Here is a 25,572-nt window from a genome sequence, read left to right on the forward strand (position 1 = left end):
TGTCACTTTGCTTTAATTTTCATGGTTTTTTCATATGTTTTGATCAACATTACATAGCAATAACATTGTATTTTGATGTACAGTAGTATTATAGCTTGGTTGATATGTTGATATGTATGGTGAATTTTGTATGTACTATACGATGTACTAGTCAACAACAGATTGTTAGGTGATGTATACACCATGTTATATAGATAGTTTAGATAGCTTATGTCATATTTAGCTGTTTCCTTGGTGATGGGCTCTTCCGGTCTAGCGGCCACCTGGCTGGTGCAGCATGATGACGACACTCTTTGGGGATGATCAGTAATGGAACTCCGGTCCTGGCGTGGGCGCACATGGGGCTTCTCTGGTTATTTAAGGTTAGTGATTTGTTTGTATAATTTATTCTGAAGACAATGCTGAATTAAATAGCATTGAAATGTTAATACATTGCTGGTTATTATGAGCTCGATTCAGACCCGTTCGCTAGATGCGTACACATGCTGCGAAAGTATGCAAATCCACGATCGCATGGCAAGGCAATAGCACACCCACTATGTCTTAGCATGCAATTGCTTTGTGTATGCAGACACCCACCAGCCTGTCTTAAGACACACACTGTCCCACGTCATGTCCAGGAAATGTATGCAACCATTGGTAACATCGAGTACCATTGGATGCGATCATAGCACTTGTGTCTGACCATACCCTACCGCAAGCACTGCGAGTGATTCAGTGTGATTTTCAACCATGTGATGTGTACTATGACACTGCATCTTAATTATGTACGCTTCTGAAATGCTGAGGCACGCCTGGGTACGCACCACCACTCCCCCGTTTTCATGGACCATCCCGTCATCACCCACAAACGGCTTGTCCTGTCACTCTAGCTAGCGAGCTGTCTATGCACAGTGAGCAAATGCTTCTCGATCACATGGACTAGTTCACGCACGCGCACTGCGATGCGTACGCTTACACAGATTGCAAAAATCATCTGCTTGTGTGCGAACGCAGCCTAGCGACGGGGTCTGAATCGGACCCTATGTTTCTTCTTCTGAGTGCTGCACTGGATTCAGACATATGTGGATAGCATGTACTGCGCTTGTGAGGGCACCAGGTTCAAGTTAAATTTACTGTTTATTGGCTGTGCTGGATTTCCCACATAAGTATATATTAGGGGTGTGCACCGGCCACTTTTCGTGTTTTGTGTTTTGGTTTTGGATCTGGATCTTTCTTCGTGTTTTGGATCTGGATTGGTTTTGCCAAAACCACCCTTCTGTGTTTTGGGATCTGGGTTTTGTGTTTTGGATCTGTATTTTTTTTAAAAAAAGCATAAAAACAGCTAAAATCACAGAATTTGTGGGTTTTTCTGCTCCTATGCTATTATTAACCTCAATAACCTTAATTTCTACTAATTTCCAGTCTATTCTGAACACCTCACACCACACAATAGTGTTTTTATGTCCAAAAGGTTGCACCGAGCTAGCTGGATGACTATGCTAAGCGACACGAGTGGGCGGCACAAACACGTGGCCCATCTAGGAGTGACACTGCAGTGGCAGACAGGATGGCAGTTTGAAAAACTAGGCCACAAACAGTACATAATGCAAAGAAAAAAAAGAGGTGCAAGATGGAATTGTCCTTGGGCCCTCCCACCCACCCTTATGTTGTATAATCAGGACATGCACATTTTAACAAACCAATCATTTCAGTACCAGGGTCTGCCACATCACTGTAGCTGAAATGATTGGTTCGTTTGGACCCCCACAATACAAACTGGCAATTAATCTGTCCCTGCACAAACTGACTCTACGGAATCAAGATGTCATCCTCATCCTCCTCATCCACCGATTCCTCACCCTCTTCAGTGTTGTGTACATCTTCCTCCTCACAGAGTATTAATTCGTCCCCGCTTGAATCCACCACCACAGGTCCATCTGTATGTTCTGGAGGCTGGTCTCCCTGGAAGAGTTGATAATTCATTTTTATGAACATCATTTTCTCCACATTTTGTGGAAGCAACGCCTTTCGCTGACAAGGTTCCCGGTTGCACTAAACACTCTTTCAGAGTACACACTGGAGGGGGGGCAACTCAGGTAAAATAGGACCAGTTTGTACAGGGGCCTCCAAATTGCCTCTTTTTCCTGCCAGCACAGGTACGGCCTGTCTGACATGCCTACTTGGATGCTGTCACCGATGTAATCCTCCACCATTCTGTCAATGGTGACAGTATTCTGTGCAGTGACAGTAGACATGTCAGAAATTGTTGCCAGGTCCTTCAGTCCGGACCATATGTCCAAACTTGGTCCTGCCTGCCCTGCATCACCGCCAGCGGGTTGCTTAGGATACCTAAATTGTTTCCTGGCAGCCCCAGTTGCGGGAGAAAATGATGAAGGAGCTGTTGATGTGTCACGTTCCACTTCAGCTGACAGTGTTTTCTTTGCACCTCTGCAGGCTTTTGTCAGCTGGAAAGAGAGACACCACATAGGCTTTAAACCTAGGATCGAGCACGGTGGCCAAAATGTAGTGGTCTGATTTCAACAGATTGACCACCCTGTGATCCTGGCAAAGCGAATGAAGGGCTTCATCCACAATTCCCACATGCCGAGCGGAATCGCTCCAGCTTAGCTCCTCCTTCACTTTTTCCAGCTGCTTCTGCAAAAGCCTGATGAGGGGAATGACCTGACTCAAGCTGGCAGTGTCTGAACTGACTTCACATGTGGCAAGTTTGAATGGCTGGAGAACCTTGCACAACACGGAAATCATTCTCCACTGCGCTTGAGTCAGGTGCATACCCCCTCCTTTGCCTGTCATAGGTGGATGTATAGGCTTGAATGGCCTTCTGCTGCTCCTCCATCCTCTGAAGCATATAGAGGGTTGAGTTCCACCGCATCACAACCTCTTGCTTTAGGTGATGGCGGGGCAGGTTCAAGAGTGTTTGCTAGCGCTCCAGTCTTTGGCACGCAGTCGCTGAATGGCAAAAGTGGCCAGAAATTTTTCAGGCCATCCAAAGCGTCTCCTGCACGCCTCTGTCGCTTTTCAGAAAATTCTGCACCACCAAATTTATTGTGTGAGCAAAACATGGGACATGCTGGAATTTGCCCAGATGTAATGCCCGCACAATATTGGTGGCGTTGTCAGATATCACAAATCCCCAGGAGAGTCTAAGTGGGGTAAGCCACTGGGCAATGATTTCCCTCAGTTTCTCTAAGAGGTTGTCAGTGGTGTGTCTCTTATTGAAACCGGTGATACACAGCGTAGCCTGCGTTGGAACGAGCTGGCGTTTCTGAGATGCTGCTACTGGTGACGCTGCTGTTGTTGCTGCATAAGGTGATGCATCTACCCAGTGGGCTGTCACAGCAATTTAGTCCTTAGTCTGCCCTGTTCCACTTGTCCGTGGTTAAGTGGACATTGGGTACAACCGAATTATTCAGAACACTGAGGACACTTTTTCTGACGTTTCTGTACAGTCTCGGTATCGCCTGCCTAGTGAAGTGGAATCTAGATGGGATTTGGAACCGGGGACACACTACCTCCATCAATTGTCTAAATCCCACTGCACTAATGGCAGATACTGGATGCACATCTAACACCAACATAGCAGTCAAGGCCTCAGTTATACGTTTTGCTTCAGGATGACTGCTGTCGTACTTCATCCTCCTCGCTAAGGACTGTTACTACTTCCTCTCTGGGATGATGAACGACTCCCAGCAGCAACAGCAGCAGCGGCAGCAGTAGCCTTAGCAATGCAGGATCCTCCGAAGGAATCCCGGATAGGAGAGTCAGTCATGCCAGTGACATGGCCTGCAGGACTACTTCCGATCCTGACTAAGGAGGAAATTGACGAGGACGAGTTGATGGTGTGGTTTGCAGGCACTTGGATACAACAGGACAAAGGGATTTAGGTGTCCCTGGACTGCTTACAGTCTTAACCACAGTTTCTGAACTTGACAGTAACTTTTTTATGAACGCACTGCAGGTGACGTATAAGGGAGGATGTTCCTAGGTGGGTAACATCCCTACCCCTACTTATTTCACCTTTACATATAGTACATATGGCAAGACAGTTATTGTCCAGATTTGGATAGAAATATTGCCAGACCAAAGATGTGGAATGTTTGGTTTTCTGCCCAGGCATGACCGTGATGGGCTTTTTCATCCCACAGACAACAACTGTCTCCCCCAGAGACTGAGTTAAACAAACCACATCACCATCAGAATCCTTTCCGCCAACTTCTCCTCAGCACCACCTACACCAGTATCCTCATCCTGTTGTACTTCAACAGTGACATCTTCAATTTGCATATCAACAAGTGGGCTGTGGGTGCTCCTTTCAGCACATGCAGAGGGCATGCAAATGGTGGAAAGAGCCACCTCTTCCCGTCCAGTGCTGGGAAGGTCAGGCATCGCAACCGCCACCACACTTGGACTCTCCTTGGGGATTTGTGATATTTTCTTAGAATGCATAGAATGCACAGTTCTTCACTGTGCTTTTGCCAGCTTAACTCGTTTGATTTTTGTAGCGGGAGGAGGGCTTCCATCGTCATGTGAACCTGAACCACTAGTCATGAACATAGGGAAAGACCTTAGCAGTTCCTTGCCACTCCGTGTCGTAAATGGCATATTGGCAAGTTTAAGTTTCTCCTCAGATGATTTAAATGTTTTTTTAAGGTAATTTTCCTGAACTTTGGGCCTGATTCAGACCCACTCGCAAGCGGCTGTCCGCTCGCAAGTGGGTCGAGGTTGTGCACTGCGCATGCGCACGACGGCGGGAGCTCCGTCGTGCGCATGCGCCAGACGCGACGAGCGAAGGAAAGTCCTTTGCTCGTTGTGTGTGATCAAAGGGGGCGTGCTGTCAATGTTGATTGACAGCACGCCCCCTTTGATGGGCATGCCGGGGGCATGCCTCCCTGATGGGGGCGTTCCCAAGGGAACGCCTACCATCAGAAGCCGGCCCACTGACATCACTAGTGATGTCAGTGGGAGTGATTTTGGCTCTGATAGAGCCAAAATCACTCCAGGCTTTGCGGTTGAAAACATCAACCGCAGGCTCAGGCTCGCAGTTTCGATGGTCGCGATGGTCAAGACCATCGCGCCCATCAAACTGCACGCTCGTATAGGCTGTGGGTGGTGACCCACAGCTATACGAGCGTCCAAGAGGACGCTCCATAATTATGGAGGGCGGCCCTCATTCAGAGCGTGCGCTCTGCTCAGAGCGTATGGCTCTGAATGAGGGCCTTTGTCATTTGGGATTTTATATGCCCTCTACTATGACATTGGGCATCGACCTTGGCAGACGACGTTGATGGCATTTTATCGTCTATGGTATGACTAGTGGCAGCAGCTTCAGCACTAGGAGGAAGTTGTTCTTGATCTTTCCCTATTTTATTTTTAGGGGACAAAGTTTGGTCCTCCATTTATGTTATATTGATTGATATATACGTGCGGCTAAGGCACACACAAACACAGAAAAGAAGAATTTAAAAAAAAATTTGGAGTGCACTTTGGGGGTTACAGCACCCTTTAACAGTCAAGCCAGCTGGCCCTTGATTTATGACACAGGCGCACGCTTGGCGCTGATCCTTTGTTGATGGACATGCGGCTACAGCGCACACAATTCACAACACAGAAAATAATAATTTTAAAAAGTTTTTGGAGTGCACTTTGGGGGTTACACCACCCTTTAACAGACTTATTGGACACAGGCACACGCTTGGCGCTGTTCCTTTGTTGATGCACGTGCAACCACAGTGCACACAATTCACAAACACAGAAAATAATAATTTTTTTTTTTTGGAGTGCACTTTGGGGGTTACAGTACCCTTTAGTGGACAAGCCAGCTGGCCCTTTACTTATGGGACACAGGCACACGCTTGACTCTTCTCCTTTGTTGATGCACGTGCAGCCACAGTGCACACAATTCACAAACACAGAAAAAAATATTTTTTTATTTGTTTGGAGTGCACTTTGGGGGTTACACCACCATTTAACAGATGAGCCAGCTGGCCCTTTACTTATGACACAGGAGCACGCTTGGTGCTACTTTGTTGATGCATGTGCAGCTACTGCGCACACAATTCACGGGGGGGAAGAGTTAGGTTAAGGGCTCCTGGGGGGGACTTAGGGTTAGGCAACCCCTGGGATGGATATGGGTTAGGCTAGGGGAAGGGGGGTTAGGGTTAGGCCCCCCTGGGGGAGAGGATAGGGCTAGGCACCCCCCTCCGGGAGACAGGTTTAGGCTGCGTGGAAGGGGGGGTTAGGCACTTGGAGGGGGAGGTTAGGGTTAGGCACCCCCTGGGAGGGTTAGGGTTAGGCTAGGGGAAGGGGGGTTAGGCACCCCTGGGGGAGAGGATAGGGTTAGGCACCCCCCCTCCGGGAGACTTAGGTTTAGGCTGCGTGGAAGGGGGTTAGTAATACTTAAAAACTCACCTCTGGTGGTATTTCATACCGATCCCCATGGCAGGAGGTAGCTAAGACTCTGCCACTCTTACTTTGTTACCTTCAGTGCATAGGGTTCCCGAAGACTTGCACACAGGCCCTTTCATATCTTAAATTATCCCTGAGCTACTGTATATTAAAAGCATGTAATTACCTCCTGCCTTGTGGTTTAAATGGTGTGGCAAAGTGAGTGATTGTATTAGCAGAATCTGCCCTTGTAGCTAGCAGGCTCCAGGATGTGGCTGTCATTCTATCTTGTAGCCTGACCAAACAGTGGCCCTGATTCAGAGGTCCATGCAAATTCCATTGCGACTATAATTCTGTATGCCATGGTTCTACAAAAATATGCTAATGATTCAGCTAATCATTTGTGCACATAGACACCTGCCTCCAGCGTTTCACATCTGCCGCTTGCATACAAAATACAAAACATCTGGATCATCGGTTGCACATTGAACATCTGAGCAAGCCTATTCTCAGAAGGTTCGTCTCACCTCAGTCTCCCAGGACTCTGCATCTGTGTATAAATTTGCATAGGCTCACTAGGGCATGCCCAGAAAACGGTCCCCACATGCCTGCGTTTTTTGTAGCCACCCCCTTTTACCTCCCCTTAACGCTGACTACCTGTCACTCACTTTGCGGTTCGGAAATTCCAGAATTTCGTGAATCCGGATTAATCAGAGTCGTGGTTCTGATCTCCTGAGGAGTTCCAGATAAATCCAAGTTGCGGTTCTGATCTTTTTGCAGTTTGAAATTCAGATTTTAAATAAAAAATTTTGGTTTTGAATTGCGCAAATTACATGATTTTAGCTGTTTTTAAAAACGTTTTATCGACTCTTCCTGCCAGATCCATTGTGCAGGTGCCAGCCCGGGACTGTCTTCTCCTCTCCAGACTGGTGCTGTGGACATAGCTCATGCAGCGGCAGTCACCCTTATCCAAGAGGGTAGGAATCGCTGCTATTGTGCAATAATATTGATTCAAAAAGTACATTTCTCCTTTGGCCGGTCTCTAACACTAATCTAACATGTTAAGGCGCATATCCACTACACAATGAATGAACGATTGAACGATAACTACATCGTTATCGTTCAATCGTTCATTATACTGTGCAGTGAATATTGGCCCTCATTCAGAGCCACTCGTTAACAGCAGTACGCTCGTTGCATTCCGATGTTGAGAAACCGCGCATGCGTCGGTGTAACACTGCGCATGTGCGTACGGCAGATTGCGAGCTTTTTGTCAAGTGACATGTGAACTGTGATTGACAGAACAGGCCGTTTTTGGGCGTTGACGGGGGTGGAGATGGGAAAACGCAGGCGTGGCGAGGCGTTTTTGGGGCGTACATAAATTAGCTCATGCGAATGTCAAATGTGTTCGTACTAGGGATGTGCAAGCTCGGATAGGTTCGAGTTTGCACGTGGAGTTCGGATTTTTCCCTCCCAGAAAAACGGAACTCAGAAAGAGGCAAAACGTCATCTTACATGGACGAACATCATCATTCCTGGACTTTTGTCCAGGAATGATGATGTTCGTCCATGTAAGATGACGTTTTGCCTCTTTCTGAGTTCCGTTTTTTTGGAGGGAAAAATCCGAACTCCACGTGCAAACTCGAACCTATCCGAGCCTGCACATCCCTAGTTCGTACCAAGTCATACGTCACTGGCTGATCCTCTTTCCGTTCAAACTGCTCGCACAACTTGGGGTCTGGATTACTCGACCACAATGGAGATGGCCTTGTCCTCTGGCCTGGGCCTCCTCGATGTTTCATCGATTTATCACAGCTTGTCAGAAAAACAATCAACTTTGGATTGCAAACCAGCTTGTAATGTGTTTTTCTTTTCTTTGGGATAGCACAAAACCGTATGCAGCTGAAAATCTCAGCTGCTAATTTCAGTATTACACAATCAATTAGCGTATTTTTGAAGGAATGTATTTTACAATTTTGTTAGTGTTTTGTGATATTGTAACAATATTGTCATCATGTTTGTGTGTATTGTAACCTTTTGCATTGGGCTGGAGTTTTTGGGTTTTTTTTTTAACAAAGTGTTCCTTAAAGAAACATTTTTTTTTAACACTTTTTTTTTTTAATCAAAAGCTAAGATTTCGTTTTTTCCTTGTGGTACAGGATTAACTAGAAACCAATTTTCAAATAATGTCACAATACAGTTGAGAACAATTTGTAGGTTTTATTTTCACCACACATTTTTTATCAAATCATGTGCATTTTGACGTACAAGTTTGGGGTCATTGTTACCCACTAATATTTGGTACATTTGTCTTTTATAAACTATACATTTTGGACCAAAAATACAAAAAAAATAAAAACAATTCACAAGAAAGGAGAGGGAAGTTTTGGCCCTTAAGGAATATGGGGCAAGCACAGAAGGAGTGTGGGAAAAGTAGCCAGTGCTGTCATCGTTTCTTTCCCCGTTTGGATGGGGTAGGGTGGGCGCCAGACCGGGTCCGGGATGTCCTCTGGCTGGCCTGTCCAGAGGCAGATGTTGTGGCCTCTGGACTAGGCACAGGGCTAGGCACATTTGGAGGAATGGCTGTTGTTGTGCCAGAGGTGGAGGATCCAGATGTTCCGGCAGGAAGGGAGGTCGGCTCCACCATGTGCTGGCGAACAAGCTGCTCCAGGGCATTGGCGATTCGGATGTTGGCCCTGGTATTTTCAGCCAGAGCCTGACCAATGGTCACGTTGGCCGCAGCATTTTGCTCCAGGGCCTCAGACACCCGTAGCAGACTGGCGTCCATCCTCTGCAGAATCTCCGTATGGGAATCCGATTTAAAATTGAGTTCTGTGAGGAGTGCCACTGCCTGCGAGGGGGATTGCCCAGGACTGGCTTCTGCAGGGTCCTCAGCCGGATATACTGGTTCCTCCCCTGCAGAGCCAGCAGAAATTCTGCGTCCAAGGCTCCCCTCTGGAGCAGACTCATCCGCCTGTGTCTCTGTGAGAAAAAAGAGAAAAGAGTAACATTACAATCTACATATTGTCACAATAACATTTCAAAGTTGGTTACATCACAACATTTACCTGGGACACCATGAGGAGCCGCAAACTCTGGCATGTCCGTATCCATGTTGGACACGCCAAACACCTCCACATCCTGCACACACCCCTGTGCCAGCTCTTCCAAATCATTAAACTCCAATGACACAGGGGTGGGACCCCCACCTGTCCCCCTTGCATGCCTAGCCCTGTCAGCCATTTTTTGCTTCAGGCGATATTTGAAGTCTTGCCATCTGTGGGTGAAAAAGTAGGCATTATTCCTGCGTTATTTGACCCTTTTTATTTGTGTTGGTCAAGTTTTTACTTACCGCCGTTTGACATCCCGGGCTAGACGGACATAATCACCCACCCTATTGACAGCACTGGCTATCTCCTCCCACATTCTCCACTTCTGGCTTACACCCATATTCCTGTCTGCCTGTGGCAGGATGTCCACACACTTCTGAAACAAAACCTCCATCTCCTTTCTTGTGAATTGTGGCTGCCTTTTCTTTTTGCCAGCTTTGGCCGGAATACTGGGCCCCGCAGCCTCTTCCATGTCATCCTCAACACCTATTTACATTAAAAAAATTTAATTTTAAATGTCAAACTTTCACTATGGCCCTCATTCAGAGCCGTTCGCTATTTGCGGTCGTTCGTTCAAAAACAAGGGGTGGCTATTCAAATGATCCGTTCGCACATTGCAGTCTGTTCACACCTCTAAGTCTGAACGAGCGAGCAAAACATACGCTCGTTTATTTGATAAAAACGCCCCCTGGCCGCTCGCACCATACGTCATGTCCGCTATTTATTAGATTAATCGAGTACATCGACCAGGGTATGAACTGCTCGCTATTCTTGTGGTTGTTTTTTTCAACCGCTATTTTGCGAGCAGTTCTGAGTTTAAAAAAACCAAGTGACGTGGTCAATGACGCTGCTGGATTAATTATGCACACCCTTAAAACGCCCGTTTTGACCTTTAAGCACGCATGTGTTCGAATTCCACTCCCCCGTTTTCAAGCACCTTCCCCTGTTACCACCCACATACGCCTCATTCTGTCACTCAAAATAGCAGGCACTCGCTATATAGCGTACAAACGATTTTCTGCCGCACTGACTGGTTCGCGCATGCGTACTAAAAACCGTACGCATGCGCAGATGTGCTAACGAGCGGCTCTGAATGAGGGCCTATATTCTGGTTCAAAATAATCCTTGAATAGAAATGAGAGAAATACTTACCGGCCGCCTCTTGGCCATTGTTTGGCTGGTCTGTAGCCATTTTTCTGGGCAAAACAAGAAATACACCAGACACCGCCCAGTCTCCCAATCGTACATGGGGGAGAAGCAGTATCAGCGCACATAACGTGCCCTGATGCCCCTTCGGTGGTTAATACATCTACCCCAGTATCTTCTGTCTATTCTCTAGTCAGTGAAATGTACAACAACCTGGACTACAGAGGAGCAGTAAACAGAACTGCACATTTAGTGAATACATGATTTTCAGTATAATGTAGGAGCACCTGAGTGACACCGGAAATTGACTGGTAATTTGTCAAGTTTTCTATTATAAAGAGCGCATTGTCCTCCTCATCTATATTGTTTAAGTATACTTTCTTAAAGTAATATTGAGCATCCACGGGCTCTATTAGGCAACTGCAAATGTACTTATCTGTAAGTGCATCTTTCCATGTAATTACCAGCTTAGTCTACCAGCTCCTGTTTTTTTTTTTGTTTGTTTGTTTGTTTGTTTTTGGGGGGGTGATTGGTAATTGGAGAAGACCCTTCCCTATTGTCAGGCGAACATGCATCCCCCCAGAGGTTAAAATGTGTGGAAGACTGAGCCAGGAGGCGCCACCACACGACTGTTGCCCCTGGTGAGTACCATCCTGCCATACGCAATGGCGATATTCCCTTAGGTGAACTATTTTTTACAACTGCGCATGCATGAAATGTTCTGAAAATCCCTACGGCGCATGAGTTACCCTGAGTCTATGCACAAAGATGCTGTTGCTATCGATTCAGACGGCATAATCAATGTTCCTGGGTGGGTACTGTATGGGCACGCAAAAATGGTTTGTTTAGTGGGCACGTTATGGGATTGTCGCAAGTGTGTCAATGTGTCACAACTCTCGGATGGATTATTTATGCTGCCCATATTTAGGGAGTTGGCTAGACCTATGCCTGAAGCGTGGAGTCTAATGTGCCGGTGGTATTCACCAGGGACCCTCGCAAGATGGTATGGATGTGGCTGCGTCCGACACACAGGTCACAGCCCTCAGGATAAGTTCCCTTATACAGGTGCTGGTAAATTCTGGATGCAGTGGAGGAGACATATGGCTTAGTCGACAGGCCGGGCCAGAACCAAATGGACCAGGCCTGTACCAGGGAGCAGTCATAAAGAGGTCACAGGGAATAGCCGAAGTCAAAACCAGGTATCAGATGCATTACCAGGGGTCAGGCGAAATCAGGGTCACAAAACAAAGCCAAGGTCAGAAACAGGTCATGGAATATTACAGGAACGCTGGAGTATGGTAAGTGAGCCTATACTCTGGCACCTATTTGCTGCCAGAGACTCCCTCTTACAGAGAGGACTTGAAATCTCGCGCCACATGTAATCGCGTTTGACGCGCCTGCCCCTTTAAATCTAGACCAGGAGGGCACACACGATCCTAGAAGAGCCACGGCCACCTGTCACAGCCCCTAGAGGGAGCCGGAAGCATCGGCAGGAAGCGCCCTGCACTCCTCGCCCGCTGCCTGACAGACCAGTGTCGCCGGACCCGGTAAGTGCACCCCGGAGTCCGGCGCACGACGACACAATTCAAGCAACTGCATTCACAGACGCATGGCCACAAGCATAGGACGATGTAGTCAGAGTGGTAAATGTACTGTATGAAGCAGTGAAAAGAGTGGAGACATGTGCCAGTGGAGAAGTTGCCCATGGCAACCAATCAGCTTTGAGGTTGTATTTATCAAATGCATTCTATAAAATGATAGGTAGAAGCTGATTGGTTGCCATGGGTAACTTTTCCACAGGCACACTTCTCCACTCTTTTCACTGCTTCATACATCTACCCAGAACTACACATGACATGGGTTTTGGTGCAAGTTTCAAAAGTGACATGTAAGGCTGCACCATTATTACAGCGTGCACGAGCACTACAAGTGGGCGTCTCAGTCCTTGCACTTTCGTTGACACAGATATACACACATATATGGCGACCACAAATAGACGATGATGTGTGCACTTTTGCAATTAAAATAGTGTTTTGGATCTGGATTGGTTTTGCCAAAACCACCCTTCCGTATTTTAGGTTCTGGGTTTTGTGTTTTGGATCTGTATTTTTTTTAAAAAAGCATAAAAACAGCTAAAATCACAGAATTTTTGGGTTTTTCTGCTCCTATGCTATTATTAACCTCAATAACATTAATTTCCACTCATTTCCAGACTATTCTGAACACCTCACAATATTGTTTTTAGTCCAAAAGGTTGCACCGAGGTAGCTGGATGACTATGCTAAGAGATACGAGTGAGCGACACAAACACGTGGCCCATCTAGGAGTGACACTGCAGTGGCAGACAGGATGGCAGTTTGAAAAACTAGACCCCAAACAGTACATAATGCAAAGAAAAAAAAGAAGTACAAGATGGAATTGTCCTTGGGCCCTCCCACCCACCCTTATGTTGTATAAACAGGACATGCACACTTTAACAAACCAATCATTTCAGTACCAGGGTCTGCCACACGACTGTGGCTGAAATGATTGGTTCGTTTGCGCCCCCACAAAACAAGCTGGCAATTAATCTGTCCCTGCACAAACTGGCTCTACGGAGGCAAGATGTCGTCCTCATCCTCCTCATCCACCGATTCTTCACCCTCTTCAGTGTTGTGTTCATCCTCATCCTCACAGAGTATTAATTCGTCCCCGCTCGAATCCACCACCACAGGTCCATCTGTACGTTCTGGAGGCTGGTCTCCCTGGAAGAGATGCACAGATCACCCCCTGGACAACACTACAGCACCCATCTAGGACTACAGCCTTTATGGGACACTGCACAACACAGTCCAGCCAGCCCCTATAGACTTTGGAGTGGACACAGCCCCTATGGACAACTGACTGCACAACACAGCCCAGCCAGCCCCTATGACAGCTGCACAACACAGCCCAGCTAGCCCTATGGACAACAGCAGCACAACACAGCCCAGTCAGCCCCTATGGACAACAGCAGCACAACACAGCCCAGCCAGGCCTAGCTCCCACCCTCCCTCTTCACTGTCCACAGCCAGAGTGAGAAATGGCGCTGACGCGGGGACCTTTTATAGAATCCAAAACTCGTGAGATCCAGAAGGCGGGATGATGAAGTTTTGCCTCGATTTCAGATCCGAGTCAGGCGGGAAAAGTCGTCCCTGACTCGGATACGACTCGGATCGGGGGGGGCTCGTGGGTGTTCGGATTCCAGAAATCCGAACCCGCTCATCCCTAATATATATATATATATATATATAACAATGAAGAGGAAATGGTGGCGCTCAAAGGACTCAGAATAACTGCACGAAGACTGCCTGGTTACTCCATGTCTTCGTGCAGTTATTCCTTTGAGTGCAGCCATTTCCTCTTCACTGTTTGTTATATCAGGGAGTCGACAGGCACCCGGGGAGGGCACCGAGGCAAGTTACCATCTTTTTTGGATATACAAGGGAGTGCCGGCCTATGGAGGTATATATATATATATATATATATATATATAATTTGTTTGCAATTTTACGGAGAAATAAATGAAAATGACACCAAATTGCTGTACAAATTCAGAAATGCTAATATTTGCTATGAAAATATCCAACAGAATCCTTAAACATCAGTACTTTTGAAATTTACAGTACATACCATTATCGTGAGGCCATAATACATAATAAGAACATGAGATACATTGTTGGCAGTGCCTGTGACAACTAGCATCGCAATTTGTGAATAATATTTGCAACATGAGGGATACTGGAGATGGCAGAAATGACCGCCCAAGGCCGTTATTAAGACTCAGGACAGTGAAGAAGTATCTGAATTTCCCCCTATACTTTGGAAAACTGGTTTGAGCCAATTGAAAATCAATAGATGGTTTCACTGAACTGACACATAAATGGCTTCTAGGCACAGTACTCTAACAATATCATCTTAGTGGATGGGAATATCAGGAAAACGTAACTTAATTTGAACTGCACAAGCTTTTACAGGGACAGTGACGCATCATTGAGACACACTCAATATAAAAACAATCATTTCATAACACAATATGTTAATGTAATTTAACCTTCAGGTGAGTATATAATAGATGGCAGAATGATCAGCTCCATTTCCAAGGAGGCATATGTCTGTTATGGGGTAAAAAGCATTCATCTTGATATATGAATGAATTTGGCCTCGGGCAGCAACTGCTTCAGATGAACTGAACAGTACGATTTACTAAATTTGAAAATGAAATACAAATACTTCAATAAACAGAAAGACAAAGGAGGCATAAACAATGTATACAGTACATTTCCACAATTAAAATGATAAAATATAGAGGGAAAAATACAGTAGATACAAAATGGTTCTTAAACTGAAGGGATATAAAATCACTTGCACTTTGCCAAGAATAGCAAGCTTTCATTTAGAAACTTCATTAAACTTGATGTATAAAATCATTCTAAGGGAAATTGAATGTGCATTGCAAAAGAAAGATAAGGTTAGTCCAAGCCTTTTCTCATACAGTTTAATGTATTATGCTCTGAGATAGTCATCCTTCTCCACTTATATTTTAACTTTGTAATGAACTAAATTTGGATGTATTAGGAAGACTGCACAATAATGGCTTTCCCTACCTACTGTGTTGCTAACCATATTTTTGAAAAAACGTTCCTGAATGTAAATTGCACAACACTCGAGTAAACTATTTTCAATAGGATTTAAGAAATATATATACACAATAAATATTCATATTATTCAGGCTTTTAAATGGATGCTTACTCTTCATTTTACATCAAGTGTCATATCTGTCTTGGCTTCTTGCAATATTTTATTTTCCATAAGCTCCTAAGTTTATTATAAGTTTTTCAATACCCCCCTAGCTCCCAAGAGGCATAGTAGGCATATGCAAATACAGGCAATGCACAATCATTTGCATTCCAATAGCATTTCCACTAATGACTGAAGATGGGCAGCACGGATGGTGTAATGGTCAACATTACTGCCTCATAGCACTGAGGTCTTGGGTTCAATTCCCACCAAGGCCCTAACTGTGTGGCATTTATATGTACCTGCGTGAGTTCCCCGGGGTACTCTGGCTTCCTACCACACTCCAACATACCAGTAGGTTAATTAGCTTCTGATAACAGTAACCCTACTGTACTGTGCACAGTATGTGTGTGTGCTGTACATGGGGTAGGGATATAGATTGCAGTGGTGTATCCAGGGGCAGTTGAGATGGGCACTGTTGGATTCGGCGGCATGGAGTGCGCCGCTGGCTGCCAACCGTCATCCAGGACAGTGCAGTCCGTGGCACTACACACTAAAACAAACACACCGGTGCCATCACAATAATTGTAAGACAGTATTTATATTTTATTCCAATTTTTTACTCAACTGTACACATACCGGAAGCATATGCAGTTATACACTAGTAAATCAAGATGACAGTCAACCATTGAGGTACACTGAAAATGTTATATTTTTCAGATTTTCTTGTTGGAATTCTCTCTTTAGCCAGGTACAATATGCAACACTGCCAACAAGATCTCCGCCTAATCTTGGTAAATATTGCATTGAGGACGGACAATTTCACCCCCGTTGCTTTTTTCCATTATTGAGGTCTCTATTGTCTGTCCTTTTTTGTTTTTTGACCTTACTTTCCCATATCTCTTGTCTACCTCTTACAGGAGTCTAAGGGGCATATTTATTGATTATTGGGTTTTAGACCCGACAATTATAATTTCTTATCCTGGTGATAAGAAATTGAGGTTCACTTGAATATATTGAAAAACATATGCAGGGACAGTGGCTTTGATAGGAACACGTTTCTGCGATGTGTTAAATGTGACGTGGTCACTAATGTGATCTATTCCCTTCTCCTCGAGACCTCGCCATGCTACTGTGCATGCGTGGTCTGCTACGGATCCCTCCTCAGGTAACTATTGTGACCTGTAGCCTATAGGCTAATGCCAGCTATAAAGGCTGCTTTTGCATTCAAAAATGGGATCACAGCAGATATCTCCAATATCTGCTGCAGTCCCCATAGATGCATTCAGGGGCACCTTAATTTCTTCTTCCTCCACTTGCAGGCACAGGGAAGATTATGGGTATAGCCTGGAGAGGAGAGTCTAAGCACCAAACAGTTAATTTAATTACCCAGCAACCCAGGACTCCCTCTTCCCTATACCCTCCCACCAGCCCACAGCCAAACAATTTTCAGTTTGGTTCCGGCAGGAATGGGTACCATTTGCAGAAGGGACTTCTTGAAAGTGGTCCCCCATTTGTTATTTTTATTATTCTTTACAGAGGGGCAGTGAAAGGTGTCTTATGGATGCCCTCACTGCTGCTCCAGCAACCCCAGTGCCGGGGCAAGTAAGCATGGCTCCCTGCTTGCAGGGAGCCTCATACTTGTGGATTTACACCAGTGATGTGGAGACCACCGGAGGTGCTGGTAGTGTCAGTCCGGGGGTCCCTGCTCTATAAACTAGACCACTAGGGCATTTAGAATGGGAACACTGCTTGTAGCAGTGGAGGCCATTGTCTTGTGGTCCGTACCAGGAGGGAGGCGAGCTCCTCCTGTTAGCCTCTCCCCTATACCTGAGCATGCTCCCTCAGTGCAGACAGCCTGTCTCAGGTGTTTACCTCTCCTCTGTCCACCTACTAATTAAAGCTGGGCGGCACCCTAAACCTAACCCTCCCCCGTTAGTGCCTAACCCTAACCCTCCCCCCTTAGTGCCTAACCCTAACCCTCCCCCAGTGCTTAACCCTAAACCTCCCCCCAACCCTGCTACTTACCTTTGGGATGCCAGCAGTTGGGATGCTGGTGCCAGGATTCTGACAGGTGTCAGGATTCTGACGCTGGTATTCCCTGTGCCTGGATACTGAACGTATTCCAGTTAATTGTATTGCCTGCCTCAGCACATGCAGGGAGAGAAGCTTGGGCTACTGTCTCCACTTATACCTCGCTCCTAGTAGCCTAGTTATATTGCTAAGCTCCTTCCTGCTGTTGCTGGATTGTTGAGCAGTATTTGTCTCTATTATAATGTATTGAGTGGTTCTGTGTGCTTGTGAGAGTTAAGTGCTTGGGGCCTGTGTGTGCACTGTTGCTGTATACCAGTCACACTGAAACACCATAAATGTCTATACTTTTTATTTTATTTGTGCAGCCTATTTAGGGTGTATTACAACTTGTTGTATACATACACACACCACTGCTCTTTTTTTTTTTGTGTGTATGGCTTCCAGAAAGAAAGCTCCCAAGGAGATGGATGCTCCTGTGCCATGCACCTGTCACACTTGTGTTAACATTCTGTCTTCCCAGGACCCAGACAATGATGGCCTTTGTGTCTGTTGCTTCGTAGGGAGACTCCTTCTGCGGTGGTGTCTAGTTAAAAACCGTTTGGGCTACAGCATTGACACAGGTAATTTCTCAAATAGTTGATAAGTTAGCGGCACCTGGGACACCTCCTCCTGCTAGTCATCTATAAAACCTCTGTGCATGCAGTCATTTACACAGTCGGTACAGGAGTTGGCACATGTGTCAGCATATTTTCAGCAGAAGCTAGACAGGAATTTTTCATCCAAGAGCAAGACATATAGAAGGGGAAGTTCTCTGCCCTTATCTAAAGGAAATTCAGAATTGTCTTTGGAGCTCGAGGCTAGGATCTTAGGGCCTGATTCAGAGATGTTAATAGAGTAAGAAAGAGCAAGTAACTGTGCATCTTGGTAAAACCATGTTGCAGTGCAGGTGGGGCAGATGTAAAATGTTCAGAGAGTTTTAGATTCGGGAGGGGTGTGTCCAAACTAAATTTAAATTGCAGTGTAAAAATAAAGCTGTCCAGCATTTGTGGGTTACATGCAAAAGCAGCCAGTATTAAAACATTTCATGAATGTATTTGCACACCTTGCATTGCAACAAGGTTTGTCCAGATACTGTACACAGTTACTTGCTATATCTTACTCTATTCCCAACTCTGAATCAGAAGGGAAAACTTCCTCAGCTAAGGATTCTGTGTCTAGAGTTGATGTTGAGGCTTTGATCAAGGCAGTTAGATTGGTACTCCAGGTGGAGGATTCTGAACAGACTCTTAGGTTCAAAGCCCCAGTTTTCAAGCATCTGAAGAAAGCGACCACTGAATTCCCTTCTTCAGGACAATTGGAGGACCATGGTCTCATCTTAATAGGTGCTTCCAATTTTCAAAGTGCATTACATCCTTTTACCTGCTACCAGTTGCAGAGCGGACTAGGTGGGAGTTTTCTCCTCCAGTTGATACCCACAGATATTCCATTCTTCCTATTCCTAATACAGCTTTCCTTAGGGATCCTACAGACAGGAAGCTGGTGACTTTTCTTAAAACAGCCTATACCAATGGAAAGCCTTAGAAGTGCTCCCATATTCTGGCAACATCCTCTTTGGTCAGGAGTTGGAAAGGATTGTAGCTATAGTGGTGGCATCCTGGATGGTCTTCCTGCTTTCAGCAGCACCTCCAAGGGCCAGATCATATACTTTCCATTTCTTTCTTCCACAGGAATAGGCCAGATGTCATGCATCATTTAGTTTCTAGAGTTCCTCCTCCAAGGGCTCTAAGCCATGTGGTAAGCAGTCGTGGTCCACCAGACATCCAGTTGTCAAGCCTGCTGCATGACCGCAGTATGGGAGGTCGGCTTTTGTTTTTCACCAAAATTTGGATGGGAACCACAACAGACGCTTGGGTCAGCAATGTAGCCTCTCAGGGATACGCACTGACTTTTCAGAAGCATCCTATGGCATGGTTCTCCAGCAGATCCAGGAAAGGCAAAAGTTATCAGGGAGTCAGTTCACTCCCTTCTGGCTTCCAGGGTTATCATACCAGTAACCCCATCTCAAAGAGGTATGGGTTTTCATGCTGGATGGCTCATTTTGGCCCACCCTCAATTTAAAGGCACTGAACAGGTATCTGTGGACTCCCAGATTCTGCATTGGAGTCTCTTCATTCCATCAGTCTAGCTATGGAACCAGAAGATTTTATGACATCATTGGATGCCTACTTACACATCCTCATCCGAGTCAGCCACCAATGCTTCTTCAGATTTGCGGTCGGCTCACAACCAGTTTCAGGCATTACCATTTGGACTGTTCACAGCTCCTCCTGTATTCACTAAGGTCAAGGTAGCCTTGACAGCACACCTTTGTCAAATGGGCATCAGAATCTTGCTCTGGTTTTGTCACGGACATTCCCGCTTATTTACGTCTTTCCTCCAATCTTGATGATTCAACGGTTTCTGTGCAATGTCATTTTGGAGGACAGCACAGTTGTTCTGGGGACTCCAAATTAGCCATGGCTGGTGTGGTACACTGGTCTTCTGGGCCTCTGCATCAATGCTTCTCTGTGTCTACCTCTTCAGCTGGATCTTCTGTCCTAGGGACTGTGCTTCCATTCGGATCTGGCCCATCTTGCTTTGACATGGTGGATCGCAACTGCAACAGCTTATGCAGATCGGCCGATGGTGCGTACTGCGCATGCATACATGCCTATGCACCACAGTGCGTGTCCGTGAGTTAGCTTTGCGTTCACACTGTGATCACCTATGCAAATAAGAATCCATCGCAGAGTTAGTGACAGGCTGTGAGTGTTTTGGGATGGTGATGGGGAGTGATTGGAGAAATGCAGACATCTGTCCGTTTGAACGCCGTTGCATGGGTGTGCATAAATTAGCCACTACGACGGCACACGCAGATTGATTACTCTCTGAGTCCAATGAGTTTAGCAATTTCTGAGTAAGGTCTGACATGTTGTAATTAAGCGTGAGGGGCTGAAGTTACTCAATGTTCCTGATGTATATGCAGGACTGCAAGGTATTATATGTGAGATAGCGGTAGTGGGTATCTCTATGTTGACTGTGTAATGGCTTTGTGATAGCAATCATTAGCATATTTTCATAGCAAACCTGCATGTGTAATCGCAGCTGCGATTGCAATAGTGATCCATAATGAATCAAACCCTATGTTGAATGTCCAGAAACCTTCATTGGCAATGATTTATTACCGTGTTTGGCGGACCTACTTTGGGTGGTGTTTGACCAGAGATTTTAATCCTTGGCCCTTCCAGTTCTCAAGAGTCTTCTCTTTTCTGCAGGGGGGTCTGGATTTGGGCCTCTGGCTTTCTTCTTTGGGACTAAAGGTCTACTCCTTGTATGTACTGTTTCAGCTTCAGGTTGTGCTTTTACCGGAAGTATGGACATTTGCAGGGCATCCTCTATGTGTAGGAAATGGACCTCAGACTGCACACCTTGAACATACAGTATATATACATAATTGGAGGTGCTACCTGTGGAGACAATTGATAAGAAGAAATACAGGTGCTCAACTCCAGATTAACTGATAAATACATTTTTGCAGTGAATAGAGGTTTTTGGCATAATCTTGGCCAAGGTTATGGGCCTACTCACCACATCCGGGTAACCTCTGTCGGGTAGGTCCCTAACATACTATGGTTCAAATCCAGAGTGCATGACACCTCCAAACTGGCCAGCTAAGCCGCCCCAGGGCACCGCCATAGTTAGAAAAGTGCAGTGTAAAAGAGATAGTTAAGAGCAGCCATGCTGCATATAAGGAATGAGGTACATGTATAATAAACAAACAGTGAAGGGTTAAAATGTGTTAAAAAGGAAAAATGTGTTTATAATGCGGTGCCCTGAAACAGATCAACCAAAGCTATCCAGGGGGACCCACGCCCCAAATTAACTGATTTGGAGTTGAGCACCTGTATTTCTTCTTTTTGTGTATATATCAATTGTTTCCACAGGTAGCACCTCCAATTATGTATACATATGTTCAAGGTGTGCAGTCTGAGGTCCATTTCCTATATGAATCCAATCAGTGCATTGCTTTGCACACCTGTAAAGCCTGAGACACTTTCCACTCAGACTCGCAACCTTACTACATTGGTTTAGAGCATGGAGTCTGGCATAGTGACATGCACACAAGTCAGAGGCACAATATAGGTAAGTCCTGCAAATATTTAGACTGTGTAGTGCAGCTTTGGTTCATTTTTGGGGCATGGTCCCCCTAGATTGCTTTGGTTGATCTGTTTCAGGGCACCGCATTATAACACATTTTTCCTTTATAACACATTTTAACCCTTCACTGTTTGTTTATTATACATGTACCTCACTTTTTTATTTTCATTCCTTATATGCAGCAATGGCTGTTCTTAACTATCTCTTTTACACTGCACTTTCTAACTATGGCGGTGCCCTGGGGCGGCTTAGCTGGGCCAGTTTGGAGGTGTCCTGCACTCTGGATTTGAACCCTAGTATGTTAGTGACCTACCCGACAGAGGTTACCCGGATGTGGTGGGTAGGCCCATAACCTTGGCCAAGATTATGCCAAAAACTTCTATTCACTGCAAAAATTTATTTATTTATATACAATCAGTTAATTTGGAGTTGAGCACCTGTATTTCTTATTTTTGTGTATACATCCTCTATGTGTAGCTGCCGTTAGTTCCACCAGTGGCTCCATTGAATCACTCCTTGGTTCTTTGGGCTCTCCAGTTGGCTCTTTTGAGCCCTTGAATATGGCGAACATTCGTTGGCTTACAAGACCGTCTTCTTATTGGCCATTGCGTCAGCCCTACAAGTGCCTGACTTAAGGGTCTTGTCTTGTTGTTTCCCCTTTCTGATCTTCCATCTGGATTTGGCTGTTTTAATAACCAACCCTAGCCAAGGTTCTATCTCTGTTCCGCATTAACCAGGAGATTGTGGTACCAGCTTTTTGTTTTCCAGGTTCTTCGGCGGAGGAGGCCTCTCTGAATGTAGTGTAGTGAGGGCTCTCCAGATTTAGTAGACCAGGACTAGAGATCTCCACAGATCTCATTCTCTGTTTGTTTTATATGATTTTCACAAGTGGGGCTGGCCGACTTCTAAACAAACTTTTGGGCAGGTGGCTCCGCTTGATTACTTGCCATGCATACTCTGCAGTGGAACTTCCTGCCTCTGCCATGGTAACTGCTCATTCCACTAGGTCAGTGGCAGCTTCGTGGCCAGCTCTGCATGGCTATTTTGCAGTGCAGGTTTGTAAGGCTGCCACCTGGTCTTCTGCCCATACTTTCATTCATTTCTACACCTTTAAAACCTTTGCCTCTGCAGATGCGGCCTTTGGGTAACAGGTTCCTAGTGCAGCTCAGTGGGACAGCTTTAAGATGTCCCATCATCTTCCCTGTGCCCCCTAGTGGAAGAAGAAGAAAAGAGGATTTATGGTCCTTTTTTTGACTACATAGGGGGCACAGGGCACCCACCCTGGCACACCTGGCATGCAAAGGTCAGTTTCTGTAATACCATTTTTCTGTGCACCTTGCCTCTGTGTGTGTTTCTGCATGTGTACCGGTCTTTCTATTCCCTCTCTTTTTCCTCGCTCCTAGGCTTGGGCCGTGGGCTTGCTAACTTAACTGGCTGGCTGGGGACAGAGTATAGGGTAAAGGGAGCCCTGGGTGCTGGGTATTTAAATTAACTGTTTGGTGCCCAGACTCTTCTCTCCAGGCTAGACCCTTTGCCTTCCTTGTGCCCTCTATGGGGTCAAAGAAAATGATTTGAAAAAGTAAGACCATAAATCCTTTTATTTTCAGGTACTCCCGTGGTATCCCACAAATATTATTTGACAAATATGCCCCTATATATGAAATGGCACAGCCCCATTATTCATGCGGAAAAAATAGTTTTCACATGATTTCCGAATTTATGAGAGTCAGACCAATTTACATTTATGCAGGAGATATCTCCTACGTTCATTTAAGACATTACATACAACACCGTCCCCAACCACTGTTATAAACTTCCTATGGTTGATACGTGCACTATACCTTACAGACTTAACACAACTGAAAACTTATCTAAAATAAGCACACGGACAACAGGCGTTGGATTTAAAATTAAAGGTCAAATTTATTTGACATCAGATTATTAACAATGAACTAATAATTAATAAAATATTGAATTTGGGCTATCGATCTTGATACTTAGATGTTGCCCATTGAACTTGCTTGTGAGCTTAAAGTTAGTATGGTGGCGGACAACAAAAAACGGACACTCCCACAAAACACACGCAGACCAAACACATCACCGTTGGTGTTCAACTCTCCAGCAAAAAGCACGCCCGGATGAGCTGTGTCATTTCCCGGTAGGGACGTTTCTGGCCTATCAATGAACAAGGAGAGTGCACCCATCTAATTTGTATAACTAAAAGCACACTACTGTTCTTTCCGCCACAACACACAAAACAAACACACAACAAACAGGGAGGGAGGGTGGGATTTCTAGAAACAAAGAGGCTGATTCTTTGGATAACAGACCTAATATACAAGCAAGGCCAAACCCCCAAGGATCCCTATAGGCTAAGACTAATGATTGACACCAACGTCAAAGTCCTTAAAGGTATACTGCTACCACAACCACAAGGTTTAAACTGGCTCAGTCAGATTGCACCTGCCTTACGCTGTCCTTATCAAGTGTCTCTAACTCCAAATGCTAAAAGTTATCAGGGCATTCTTGCGGATCTAATGCCTTCTACAGATGGCATTAGCGAGCTCCTTCCTATGGGAAGAGGTCCCAAATTGCAAATAGGGATAAAGTCATCTACAGAACCCGACAGTGTAAACTTTCACTGCTATTGCTAGCAGTGAAATAATGTTGTTTTGCTTCCTATTCTGAGTGAATAGGAATGTTAGGTTGTCTGGGCATTTCTAAATTAATTGACAAATAGGCCTCATAGGCCCGTATTCAATTTGAAGCAAAAAGTCTGAGGTCAGACTTTTCGCCATCATCTCCATTTTTCTAGGGGATACAGTATTGGGTGCGTGCCCGCTTATCCCCGCATTCAATTAGGAATCGGTGAAAATGGGACCCAGCGGAAAGGTAAGTATCGAAAAGTCCTGTCACTTTTGGAGAAATCAGCCTGCCACCCCCCAAAAGATGGTCTGACATGGGGGATCACTATGGGTACCCCCGAATTGGCCTGCTAAAGGTAATTGGGGTTTTTAAACAGCCGCCGTAGGTGCATTAATGCATCTTTGAAGAAGTGGTAAAGAATAGCATTTAGCTTTATTTTTTTGGAAAAAGAACTAGTCCCATCAAATTTGGGGTACATGAAAATGTATGCAAGCATATTTTTAAGTCCCTAAAGTGATTTTTTAAAATTCTTCAAAAATCCGCCTGCCACAACCACCCGCATTCTAGAAAACACCTGCCGCATACTTGGGGACGACCCCTGACTCTATTTCACTAGTTTTTAAGTTTGTCCCCCCTTTTTTTTCACCCCCAAAATGAAACCACTTTTTGGGGGGGGTCCTATGCTTGCTAATTTAAAAAAAAATTGACACACATTACTTTTAGGGGACATTTCACAGGTTGCTGGGTATTTTTTATAAGTTAGCACCCCAAAATCCCAATTCTGCATTTTTTTCTTGCCACCTATTCATAGGTGAAATCTTATCCCCTTTTTTAAAAAAAAAAGTCTTTGAAACTGAATATGGGGATAAGTGAAAATGGCAAAAATGACGTAATCGGCGATAAATTATCGCCGATAACGGACTTTTCGCCTCTAATTGAATATGGCCCTTAGTCTTCTATGCTCCCTTTACTCATACAGTATTTCATACTCCTTGTTACATTATAGTTTTCAGAGTTCTGGCCACATCCCAAGCTCCGGAATGTGATACGTTCCAGAGCTTGGACCCATGAGGCATTGCCTAATAGAAGCCCATGGGCTTCTCTTCAAAATGTTAATAAGAGAGGGATCCAATTGAATCCCTCTCAGTGTCTCCCACTGTGTATGCTGTGGCTGCGCATGTGCAGATAGGACTCCCTGCCATCACACGGAAATCCTGTCATCACAAAGGATAGCTCTATTCGGAAAAGCTGTCCTTTGTCATTTTACTCACAATACTAGTTATTAATGAAGGTA

The sequence above is a fragment of the Taudactylus pleione genome, unplaced genomic scaffold (genome assembly GCF_031769625.1).
Source record: "Taudactylus pleione unplaced genomic scaffold, aTauple2 ptg000037l, whole genome shotgun sequence".
NCBI classification, from domain to species: domain Eukaryota; kingdom Metazoa; phylum Chordata; class Amphibia; order Anura; family Myobatrachidae; genus Taudactylus; species Taudactylus pleione.